Raw genomic sequence first — 12,100 nt, 5'->3', positions numbered from 1 at the left:
GTATATTTGACATAGGTAAGCATTGTTGCATCGAATATACAACTCTTGGTTGTTGAGGTAGTATCGGTACCCAACTGCTTGAAGTAATTCCAGCATAACCCGAATTTTGTTGTGAACTCCCGTATGGCTGTCCTCCCAGAGGGGATAATGAAAGGGCATACTGCCCCCCATATGGTGGCAATCCGGTACTTAAGGGAATGGTTTGCCCTTGAGGGCCGGACTGCCCAAATTGACCTCCAAATGGATCAATTTGTTGAGACTCAACATAAGAGTTTCCGAATGAACAAACAGGAACAGACCATACTGTCGAAATGGCCCCTGAGTGGGCTCCTTCTAGCGATTGAGAGCTAGTTGGGACAGAAGGTATACCGGCAAACATTGTTGGAGTGATAGCAGGGAGTTTTGTCATCGCTCTGTCAGATGACACAGTCCTAGATGTTGACGGTTGTTCAGACATTTCTAGTCTATCCAAAAGATTACCTAGTGATTCTACAGGAGCTTCCGCTGGTGGTAGACTAACTTCTGATGAAGAAGGATATAGAGTGATCCCAACTCCAAATTGCAATGGAGTACTAGATGGAGGATCTTCCACAATCTCTTCTATAGCAATCAGACCAGGTGGAAAGGGTAGACTGTCAAGTCCGTAGAATATTTCTGGTGCCGAAGAAGGTATGGAATCGGCAGCGACAGATGTTTGAGAAGCAAGACTCTCTTAATCGGTTGTAAATGGAACTGGTTCAGTAACACAAATGTTTACCCTCACACTAAGATCAGTACCACTATCCTTCTGTGGCTGCTGAACTTCTTCTGTAGAGGCAGGGATACCAAAAATGTTTGGAGTAACCGGAGTCTCTGATGTTGTTAGAACACTTGTTCTAACTTTAACAGGAGATTTGGAACCGGTTAAACGAGTTCGCTTTGTCCGTACTAGCTTCGATTCCGGAGACAAAGATGGTTGACTCGTAAGCCTCCGCGAACGACGGGGTTTTAATTGACTTTCTTCCATGATTGTGGATTACTCGATCAACTAAAAATAAAGGGGAAGTATGTTTCCGAATTAGATGAATTTTAGACGCTTTGACACAACTTGTTTTTTCAATTTTTAAGAGTCAAGAAAAAACAAAAGATGACTCTAGTCGCCTTCGATTTTTAATGAGCCTGAAGTGACAAGTGCTCAGATGGACCTTTTCCGTTAAAGAGTCTGAAAAGGAACGAAAGGGACTGCTCTGGAAATCTAGGTAGAGGGATTACCAAACCAATCGCAAAACTGCAGAATACTTTTTACGGTACGGAAATCAATCTTCTCGAATGCTGTGTTCAGTGCATTGCGATCGATAGGGCGGCATACACGGCTTACTATGGATAAAGGATTAATCCTATTGGGGTCTCCCAAAATATACTCGATGGTACGTGGGAGCACAAGTCCGTACTGGCACTTATCGTCTTAAAGTGGAGGAATCACCCAAACATTAGTGAGAACAACAGTTACCAAGCTTTACAACGCTGGAATACGTCTCTAGCCTAGACTTCTAAATGTTGTGCGTTAGGTTCCGAAGCGTTGTTAGATTCATTGAATTTATTTTATAGTTGATCTTGTTTATGAATTTTGCCTTTCAGGTTGACCGTGAGATGTAGTATAATTCCTGAAATGCAATCTAAGATGATAAACAATCTTTTTATCTTCTTTGTGCAATGAAAATCCTAGCTACTAAGGAACGAAAGACAGAATTCTTTCACAAAGAGCAAAGAGAAAAGAGCACACTCTAAATGCACTTTCCTAAATCAAACCAATCAGACTGTCTAAATGCAAATGCACATGCATGTATTTGTTTTCGACTTTCTTAGTATGTAAATGATAAAAAGAAAGTTGATGCACAAATCTGAATTACTTTTCAAGCGACAGTTATCAACAAGTTTCTTTTCGAAATAAAAAATGGAGACAATCACAACACCTTACGATTTGGAAATGAATACTTGTTTTCGACACTAGAAAAATTACAAATTCAGACCAAAAACAATAGTAACAGGATAATCGACTATCTACAGCAATCAAACTCTTTCCTATGATTGAAAACGACACTTGCGACACTTTCAAATCAAAGGACGACAGTGCGATTATGTTACTTTTTGCAAAGGAGAACTGAAAATGACTCAACAAACACACAAAATAATTTACAGTTCTTTTGTAGAAAGGAGGCGAAATAACAGTAAGGAAAAGGGGTTTCAAACAGAGATATACTGATCATAGGCAGCAAAATTCATGAATATAAATGGAAAGAATGAATCACAGAAACCAAAACTGCACAATGCCTAGTCTGATCAACGCACCTGTAACACAGGGAATTTGAAATGCAGCGCACCTACTACACTCGGGAAGTGCGCTGAATTTCAGATTCTCATAACAGTATCTGCGCTGGGCCAGAGATGAGACTTTGCTTGGGTTCCGGGTCACAGTTTGCAGTTCAGTTCATGGGTTTTGGCCGAGAAAATGGTAATGAGAGAGTTTGTGAATCAGTTGTTTAAATCATAAACAGATCCCGGAGGTTGACTAAAGCGGCATTTATCTACTTTGCATTTGCATAGCAAATGTAGTTCGAAAGCTACCTGGCACGACTTCAGACTCCGTCTGTAAGTTTATGAAATAGACAACAAGGAAGATAAAAAAACAAACTAATTGGTCCCCAGCGGAGTCGCCATTTTGTTACAGGGAAAAGTTTCTACTCAGAACTGCTTATCGCACTAAGGTGTGATAGCTGCCTTAGAAACAAACAAAGTAAAGCTACTTTCGTTTTTCCTTTATGAAGTATAGATAGAGAAGAACAAAGAAGACCAACCTCTGTCTTGCGCTAATCTCCTAGTTCGATTCCTCTCTTTCTTGATAGTCTTTCGCTACTTGTTCCCTTTCACGTCCAGTTTCACAAAGTACCTATAAGATCACAGTAGCATAGCACTATACAAGAACATGGATCTATAATCATAAACAATCTAGGATCAGATGTAAATTGACCATACAAATGCAACAAACATAAATTACACAAGAGTATGGAGGAAAACTTGAATAGCTTTTATTGATAAACAAGAAAGAGCCAAGGGGAGTTACAACCAGTTGTTCTGACCCAGCATCATCCTCTCAACAAGGAAGCCCCTCTTCACCTCATACAAAGCTTAGATCACCCAACAATCTGATGTTTTATCTCAAGAAACCAACAACAATTCCTTACAATATCCAAAATTCCAGCCCCCTGGATCTCTGGGATGAGGGATCCATATATAGATATCTATAAGGGAGATGAGTCAGCTTGTGATTTGATTAGTGTCTTCCCTCTGATAGTTCTTGCTTCCACTTGGAGATTGATGATCTCTTACTCATCCTTGGTCGAATTCAGAGAGGCAAGTGTCACAGGAGAAGTTTCTGGAAGCTTCCATTGCCTCTCCACCTCGCAGAATGACACTGCCATTTGTCACTTCTCGCCCATCGCACCCCATAGAAGGGCTTTTTGAAATTCAACGCACCCACACAGTGTGTTTAGGTGAGATGCAATGCACTTTGCCTATGGAGCAGCTGAAATGATCCTGTTTTGACCAATTCTGAGCAGTTTTTCATGGAGAACTTCTGGGAGAAGCTGTAATCAGTTGACCTTGTTCCTTTAGGGGTTAGAAAAACACTTTTAGGGACTTAGGAGCCCTTGGTTTATGGACATCTCATGCTTGGAGTTGTAGTGCACAAAAATGTCTATAACAAGCCTTGACCTAGACTCTGCCTCTCCAAGACAACATTGCGCAGTCCTGAGAGGGAAGGCTTTATCTTCCTCTCCGGAAATGTGCATTTATGCCCAGTGAATATCCTCTAGTCTTGCATTGCACAATTCTAAGGGACAATGACTACTGGCCCACATGCACAATGTAGTCACTAAGCTTGCAACCATTGCCAACTGAGATTGTGCATTGCACAGTTCCAGGAGTCAGCAGCTAGACTGGACTGTGCATTGCACAGTTCCAGTAGTCATTCAGCCTCCCAGCATCCCAGAATATGCCTTATGTAGTCTTGGAATTTAGTCTCCCAAACTCCTAACAAAAATTGCACAACCTTCATGATTAGTCACATAGATGTTGCAAGTCAGTTCTCAAGTTCATTTTGGTTTTCAACTAATGGATTACTTGCCATGAGTGTTGCCATGTCTCCTGGTATCGTAGGTGTTCATTTGCATCCCAATAGTAGAGGTATAATGGTTTCCAAGAGAGTAGAGTCGAAGACAATGTACATAACACACTTGGGGATGCAGTCGATCAAGTGTCTATGGACTTGCCTACCCATGAAGACATCAAGTTGTTCATATACAAGGACATCAGGATATGACAGCAGCAGCATCATAGTGAGCAACATCATGAACAACAACTGAAGGCAGAATACTAGTGCAACGAATGCAAGAGGAAGGTTGTTTACAACATAAAGGTCGAACAAAGTTGCATGCTCAAGTAGATCCACTTGTGGTGAAAGCAACTTTGGAGACTCAAGATATGAAGTGATGGTGCGACACGAAGATCATGTGAAGGTAGAGAACGGAACAGAGGAGTTGCATGTGCTCAAGCAACAACTCAAGGAAGAACAAGAGCTGCATAGACAAGAGAGTGAGTTGCAGCAAGCACAGGTATAGCAATGGGAGCAACATGCACTCACAGATGAAACTGTGCCTGTACAACTTAAAGATCCATCCCAACAATTAGCACGGAGTAGATATGTTGAGCAATGTTATTGATCCCATGTAAAGGAATTCAGCAGCATGCATGTCATCGTGTTCATGCATGCGATCCCAGTCATTCAGCACACTCACTAAGGCAAATACAAGAAGAGAGTCCAACTGGAGTTGAACATGGAGTTGACAGCTGATGCGCATGACCACCAGCACACATTGGAAGATCAAAGTGGAAACTATGCATCAGTGTATTGCTAGTTCAACTACACCAAAGAAGACCATGTAGATGTTAGCAGACAAGTTGGATGGAGTGTTGGGCATGGAATCCCCCCAAGGCATGTTTTGGGGCTCAAAGCCCAAGTTTTGACTGAATTTCATTGTAAAGCTCAGTGAATTGTAGGCATGGGGAATGAATGTATAATAGAGTCACAGGGTTGAAAGCCCTAGTTTTGTAATGTAATGTTGGCCTACCCATGGTCCGTGGACCATGGGATTCTATAAATAAAGCAAGGCTCTAAGTGTAAAAGATAGGGAATAGTAGAGAAGAATGACTAGTCTAAGTGATTGAGTCGTATGTGTACAGTGTGTCTTTGGGGTTGTAGAGTAGAAGAAGGCTCTACAGCTGAGTGCACAGAGGCCTAGTAGTCAACAGTTGAGTGCACGGACCCCTGCAGTTGAGTGCGTAGGGCGAAGTCAAGTCTGTAACCGATGAAGGAATTAATAAAGATAAGTTTTACCATATTTCTATGTATCTGTTCTTGGGTTAATGCATGTTTGATATAATTTTCAAATATATTGTTTATTTACTCCGTGCACCTGTATGAATGGTTTATGTTGTTAAGTATAACTTAAAGCATGTAAGTAGGCTAAGATAATCAACTAACATTGGAATATCAGTAAAGTCTTGGGTAATAACGCAGAAGCACAACATTCAGCCCTGGGTAGGGCTGTGCGTAGGCAGTATAATGAGCCGTGATGTATGGGAAAGTCCGTGAAGAAATCTGCACATAGGGTCAAACCATGGACCACTTGAACTCATCAGAGATCTCCATGGTGTGGAAACCTGGTTCTAGCAGCCTCCCATACTACTTCGGGTGAGACCTCATTCCGCGTTCCGTGGACTATTGTCGAAAGGGCCAGTAGTACCAAGATTTGTTTGGCTAAATCAACTCTGAACCTGGTTCAGGCCCCAACAAGCAAACCAATGGTTCTGTTGCTAGGACTAGGATTTTCATAAGAGATGTCTGATGTCGTATCATTGGAATCTGACAAAGAAAGGAATTGAAAAGTGGTTGGACAGGAAGATTCACGAGTTCGTGGTGCAGGAAAATAGGAATCAATGATTATCGAAGGAAGAGTGGTTAGATAACTACTTATATATGGAAATCCACGAAATTTTCTTTGCATCCTTCCCCTCTGAGTTGTACGACTGGATCGCAAAGCTAGTAGACAGTCAAGGAAGGTTTAGGCTCGACAAACCTATTGTGTGGACTCCAGCATTGGTGCGTAGACTGGAAGCATCAGAAGATAAGATCGTGCACGCTATGGACCATTGGCTCGATCGAATTACATGAGGGTTTATCACCGAGTTTGTGGTAGATACTTTAGTTAGCTATAGCGAGGCAGAGACACGCTTCCTCAAAGGACCGCAAGGTAAGTAGGTTAAATCTTTGAACACCTGGATTAAGATGCTACTGTGTGAAAAGTGGGTTATACGAATAAATTCATGTTTAGGGCTATGAGGAGTGGGAGAATCTACCAAAATGAAGGTAGCACAAAAATAGAAACTAGCCCTTGGAATTCACCTCAATGAAAAAGCGAGGAAGAGATCGCGAAGGTTTCACCAAGAAGTGTGATTAGTTTGATAAGGCAACGAATTTTGCGCATACCACTTCCAACCACACCACCACCGGTCTCACCATGTTCACCCCCGTCTTCACCCTCACCACCTCCGCCACCACCATAGTTCAATATGGCAAGTGCAATAAAATTTCCGGTGTTCAAAGGAGTAGGGAATGAAGATCAATACTAGTTTTGGTTCGTGGTAAAGGATGTATGGGAAGCGCAGGGAGTCATGGATGAAAATATAAAGAAAGCAACACTGGTCAGCGCTTTGCAGGATCGCGCACTGACGTGGTACATTAAGCATTGCAATAACAACCCAAACGCAGGGATCGCGGATATCCCAGCTGCGCTAAATAGGGAATTTAGCAGGCCTAAATCAGAGACATAATCGATTATTGGATTTAAGGAAATCTCGATGCTTTCAGGAGAGACCCCCTTGGAGCTAGATCAGAGACTGAAGGGTATGATTCAAGAAGCCAACATGACCTTGATGGATGGGCGACACCATGCATGGTTTGTATCATCACTAATGCCGCATCTAAGGAATACGTTGTCATAGCAAGAGCTATCCACTTAGGCCGAGGCCTTGGAGATCACAATGAGACTGCATGAGACCTCGATACAAGATCCTAACTTGGGAGTCCAATAGATCCACGCACAATTGAAAAACTCATGTCTTGAGATGCAAAGCGTGAAACAAGACAAGACAACTTGCCAAAAAGCGCGCGAGGAGGTATGGTGTGTAAAGTGCAAGGGCTAGGGACATGACAAGGACCATTGTCTAGTCTTCATGAACTACTTGGCGGGAGGAGGGCGAATTCCATTGAGACCAGAGGCACAAGTAGGGTCGAGCGCGGTGCTTGCATTATAGTGCGCTATTTTTCATAGAGGATGGAAGCATGCTACAGATAATTGCCATCTATTACAGAAGTATACGTAGACTTCCCAATAGTTGTTCTATAATTTTTGCAGGTCAGTAGGCCATGATGAGCGCACCTATAGAAGTTATGAACTAATGATGGATCAGACTCCTACCTACAGAGTTCAGACTGAAACATGAGCCCTCGATCAAAATGTAGGGATGGCACGCACTGGATTTCAGGGGTGCGGATGAGGTCGAGGTGGAATGGGACCAGGAAGAGGTCGCAGACAACTAATCTGTTACAATTGCGAAGGGCCAGGGCATTATGCCCGTGATTGTACAAATCCGACGAGACAATCATGCTTATATTGTACCCAGTTTGATCATGAGACAGAGGATTGTCCCACGCTGATAGTGAGGTTGTGCGACAAAGGAGCACTCCAACCTCCCTCGACACAGAACCTACAAATGATGAGGTCTGAGTCGCATGAGGAAGACCTGAATGTAAATATCGTTCTCTGAAGTGTTATTACGACAAGAGATGACAAAGGCAAGTAGCCCAAAGAGAGTGCCTGGGTTCGCAAGGCTCTAATAAAGGAACCAAAATTTGATTTGGAGCTTGCTAAGGAGACATTCGTGGAAGCTAAGAATAGCTTCGTAGAGGCCTCCACTTCAGGTAGTAAAGACCAACTGGAACCGGAAATGGACCCCTCAATGCTCACTACCTTTTTAGGGACATGCATGAAGCTACTGCGCAAAAGTAAGGTTGTGAAGGGGTTGCAAGAACTCATCAATAGATGTGCTGGGACGGCGCCAGGAGAACAGCGCGTAGTCCAGAAGCTCGGGAAGCATACAATGCAAACAGGAAGAGAGATGAGATTGACCATGCAGATCGGGGAATATGAAATGGATCAAGTGATTTTGGATCTAGGATCAGACGCAAACGTCCTGCCAAAGAAGACATGGGAGCATATGGGTAGGCCCATGTTGCAATGGTCTCCTATAAAATCACAAATGGCGAACCAGAAAAAGATCCTACCTATGGGAATATTGCATGGAATAATGGTAGATATCGAAGGTGCGAGCGCGCTTATAGATTTCAAAGTGATAGAGATTGTTGATGACAACAATTTCTATTTCACACTACTAAGAATAGATTGGCCCACTGACATGAATGGAGTGATAAATATGAAGAGGTGTAAGATAATTTTCGAGAAAAATTCACTATGCGTAGTGGTACCTTTAGACCCTCTGGAAGGATTGTGCTACATGGAGCTGGTGCGTGACTACGATAGCGACATCGATCTAGACTATATCTACAAGATAACCATGTGGGAGCATGACTGGGTGAATCCAATTGCGGATGGTAGGATTTTGTGGGAGCACGAAAGCTCCTACACCTCAGATTCGGACAAGGAGATAGAATGGTGGCAGAACTAGTTACACGAGGTAACCACGCCCAATTGCAACATGATGATAAGGTCACTGCACTGCATGAAAACTGAGGTAAGAGATTTGCCTATGTATGACGGGTTGAGTGAGGTGGATGATTTCCTGAACAAATTTGAAAAAGGAGTGTCAAAAATAGTAGTTTGATGCTCTGAAATGGGCACTGCATGCTACGCGTGCAAGATGGTGGGGTACACATCAAAGAAGTTTTGAGAACTGGCACAAATGCAAAAGGATGATGCTCATGCAGTTTGGAAAGCCTTAGATGCAGATGAAAGCTAGGTATGATGAATGAAACAGCCTGTGTGCCCACCTCTCCAGATGGGTATAGGCGTATGGTGCGCAACCTGCACGAACGCACACCGTCCTCGCTATAGGAAACACGACCAACAAGCAGAAGTGGGAAATACAATGGCGTGAACGATGACCAGGAAGTATGATGAGACCAAGTGCGCCAAAGATTATCCATGTGGAAGCCTTTGACAAAGTATGCGAAGCACTGAACATGGGTCCACCATGTGAAGTAAGCTGATTGGGACCTGCGAGTACCTATAGTACTATGGGCTTATCGGACGACATGCAAGGAAATGATGGGACAAACACCTTTCTGGTTAGTTTATGTCATGTAAGTTGTCATGACGATGGAGTATATTGTACCTAGTCTGCGCATAGCAGTGCTCATAGGTATAATGGACCGTGAAGCTCTAGAAGAAAGGCTCGCACAATTTGAAGAACTTGAGGAGGAACGGTTCCTCGTGGGTTTTCATCAGTAGGTACAAAATCAGCGTGAAAAGGCTTGGCGCGATCGCCATATTAAGTTGCACATATTCAAGGTAAATGACTTAGTGTTGATGCATGACATAAGTTTGTAAAATTCCCAGGAAAGTTCAGAATGCATTGGCTGGCACCATACATGGTTAAGGAGGTCATAGATGGAGGTGTAGTACAGCTAGTCAAACTAAATGGAGAGCCTTTCCTAAGCAAAGTGAATGGCATCCGCTTGAAGCCCTATATGGGTGGCCAGGCTATCTAACTAACCACCGGAAACATAATCATCGCACTCCAAGGATCTGGACAAAGGCGGGGGACTATAAACAAATGCAAGGGATATCGGCATAGATGCAGAGAATCAGTTTGGACAAACATGCCTCGGGACAGCGTATGTAGTAGATCTAGCAACCAGTAGCTTAGTGTGTTGCTGAACTCTGCACAGTTCGAGAATAGTTGGGGGGGACTCTACGGAAAGATTGCCGCACCGATAGAGTGACTCGATGGCAAGTCATGATGTTCATGTTGGGGGCCTGTTGGGCATGGAATCCCCCCAAGGCATGTTTTCGGGCTCAAAGCCCAAGTTTTGACCAAATTTTATTGTAAAGCTCCACAAATTGCGGGCGCAGGGCCCGAAAGTATGATAGAGTCACAGGGTTGTCCGCCCTAGTTTTGTAATGTAATGTCAGCCTACCCATGGTCCACAGACCATGGGATTGTATAAATAGAGTGAGGTTCTAAGTGTTAAAGATAGGGAATAGTAGAGAAGAATGACTAGTTTAAGTGATTGACTCGTAAGTGTAAAGTGTGTCTTTGGGGTTGTAGAGTAGGAGAAGGCTCTGCAGCTGAGTGTGTAAAGGCCTAGTAGTCCGTAGCTGAGTGCGTAGGGCAGAGTCGAGTCTATAACTGAGGAAGAAATTAATAAAGAGAACCTTTACCATAATTCTGTGTATTTGTTCTTGGGTTAATGCATGTTTGATATAATTTACAAATATACTATTTATTTAATGCGTGCACCTGTATGAATGGTTTATGTTGTTAAGTATAACTAAAGAATGAAAGTAGGCTAAGATAATCAGCTAACATTGGAATATTAGTAAAGTCTTCGGTAATAATGTAGAATCGCAGCTTTCATCCCTGGGTAGGGCTGTGCATAGGCAGTGTATCGGGCTGCGAGGTACGGTAAAGTGCGTGAAGCAACTTGTGCACAATGTCAAACCACAGACCACTTGAACTCATCAAACATCTCCAGGGTGTGGAAACTTGGTTCTAGCACCCTCCCATAATACTTTGGGTGAGACCTCAGTCCGTGCTCCATAGATTATTGCCGAAAAGGCTAGTAGTACCAGGATTTGTTTGGCTAAATCAACTCTAAATGATCCAAAATGGATTTTGGATAGACTTCTAAGTCTATGTGTTCCTCACATAAGAAAATGAAATTCCAAGGAAGTTCCTGGATGTAGCCCAATGATAGAGATCATTTCATTCTGAATCTACTGCAATTTGAATGGGCTAAAATGGACTTAGGATGCAAAAGTTATCGAAGAAAGAAGATGCGCTATGTTCTTTAGAAAAAGAGGCAAAATCTCCTAAAATACAAAGAAAAACCCTTATAAAGGGAAATCACATCGAAGATGGTCCAGGAGGAGGACTTAAGCGGAGGTGGAAGAAACCCCGATCCACCGATCTGATGTATCGGATCGGAGGCAGACATGTATGTGATATCGGGACCCTGGATTTCGCGATTGCGATCATGCAATATGCTAATCGCTGATGATCAGATTGACGAATCGGCATCGGCATTGGACAGAATCTGCGGGCCATTCCAAATGCAATATGCAATAGTGATCGTGATGAGAAATCTTAGCCATCGGATAAGAAAAGGAATGGATGTCCAAGATTAAATTGACGACTTGCGGTTGCCGGACCCAATGGATTTCATAAGTGCAGTTTATAAAATTTGAAATCTGGTAAAAGGGATTTTCTGTCTATTAACATTTTTTGGTGTAAAAACTAAAATACAAAGGAAAGACACCTGAAGCAGTAAGGTTAGACATGAAGGGGAATTTAGGCATGATTTATAAAAATTAGAGTTTCGTAAGTAGGATTTCGGGTGGGACTGAAGTGGTAAATGGTATTGGGCCGGCTCTGCCCAATCACATACAATAAATGATGCATGGCTTGGTGGAGGAATAGGGAAACCACCTTTTTCGGGGGGGTAACCTCTGTACCTTAAAGTTGCCCAAAACTGCATATTGACCATCGGATCAGAGATCCCGCAGACTGACGGTGGAGAGTGTGAAAGCGGCCAAAGGCGGACCCGATACGATTATAAGGTGGATTCGATATAATTTGAAGTCCGATAAAAAGGATTTCGTTGGGTTTTTCACGTATTTCCCGTGAAAATGGGATTTCACCCAATACGGTAATGCGATGTGATATAATGTCTAATGGCAGACCCGATAGGGATTTTAGGGGTGAT

This window comes from Pinus tabuliformis, chromosome 3_2 (assembly GCF_031772625.1).
Source record: "Pinus tabuliformis cultivar Carrire ecotype Pingquan chromosome 3_2, CPIR1, whole genome shotgun sequence".
Lineage (NCBI taxonomy): Eukaryota > Viridiplantae > Streptophyta > Pinopsida > Pinales > Pinaceae > Pinus > Pinus tabuliformis.
Note: the sequence above shows the minus strand (reverse complement) of the source record.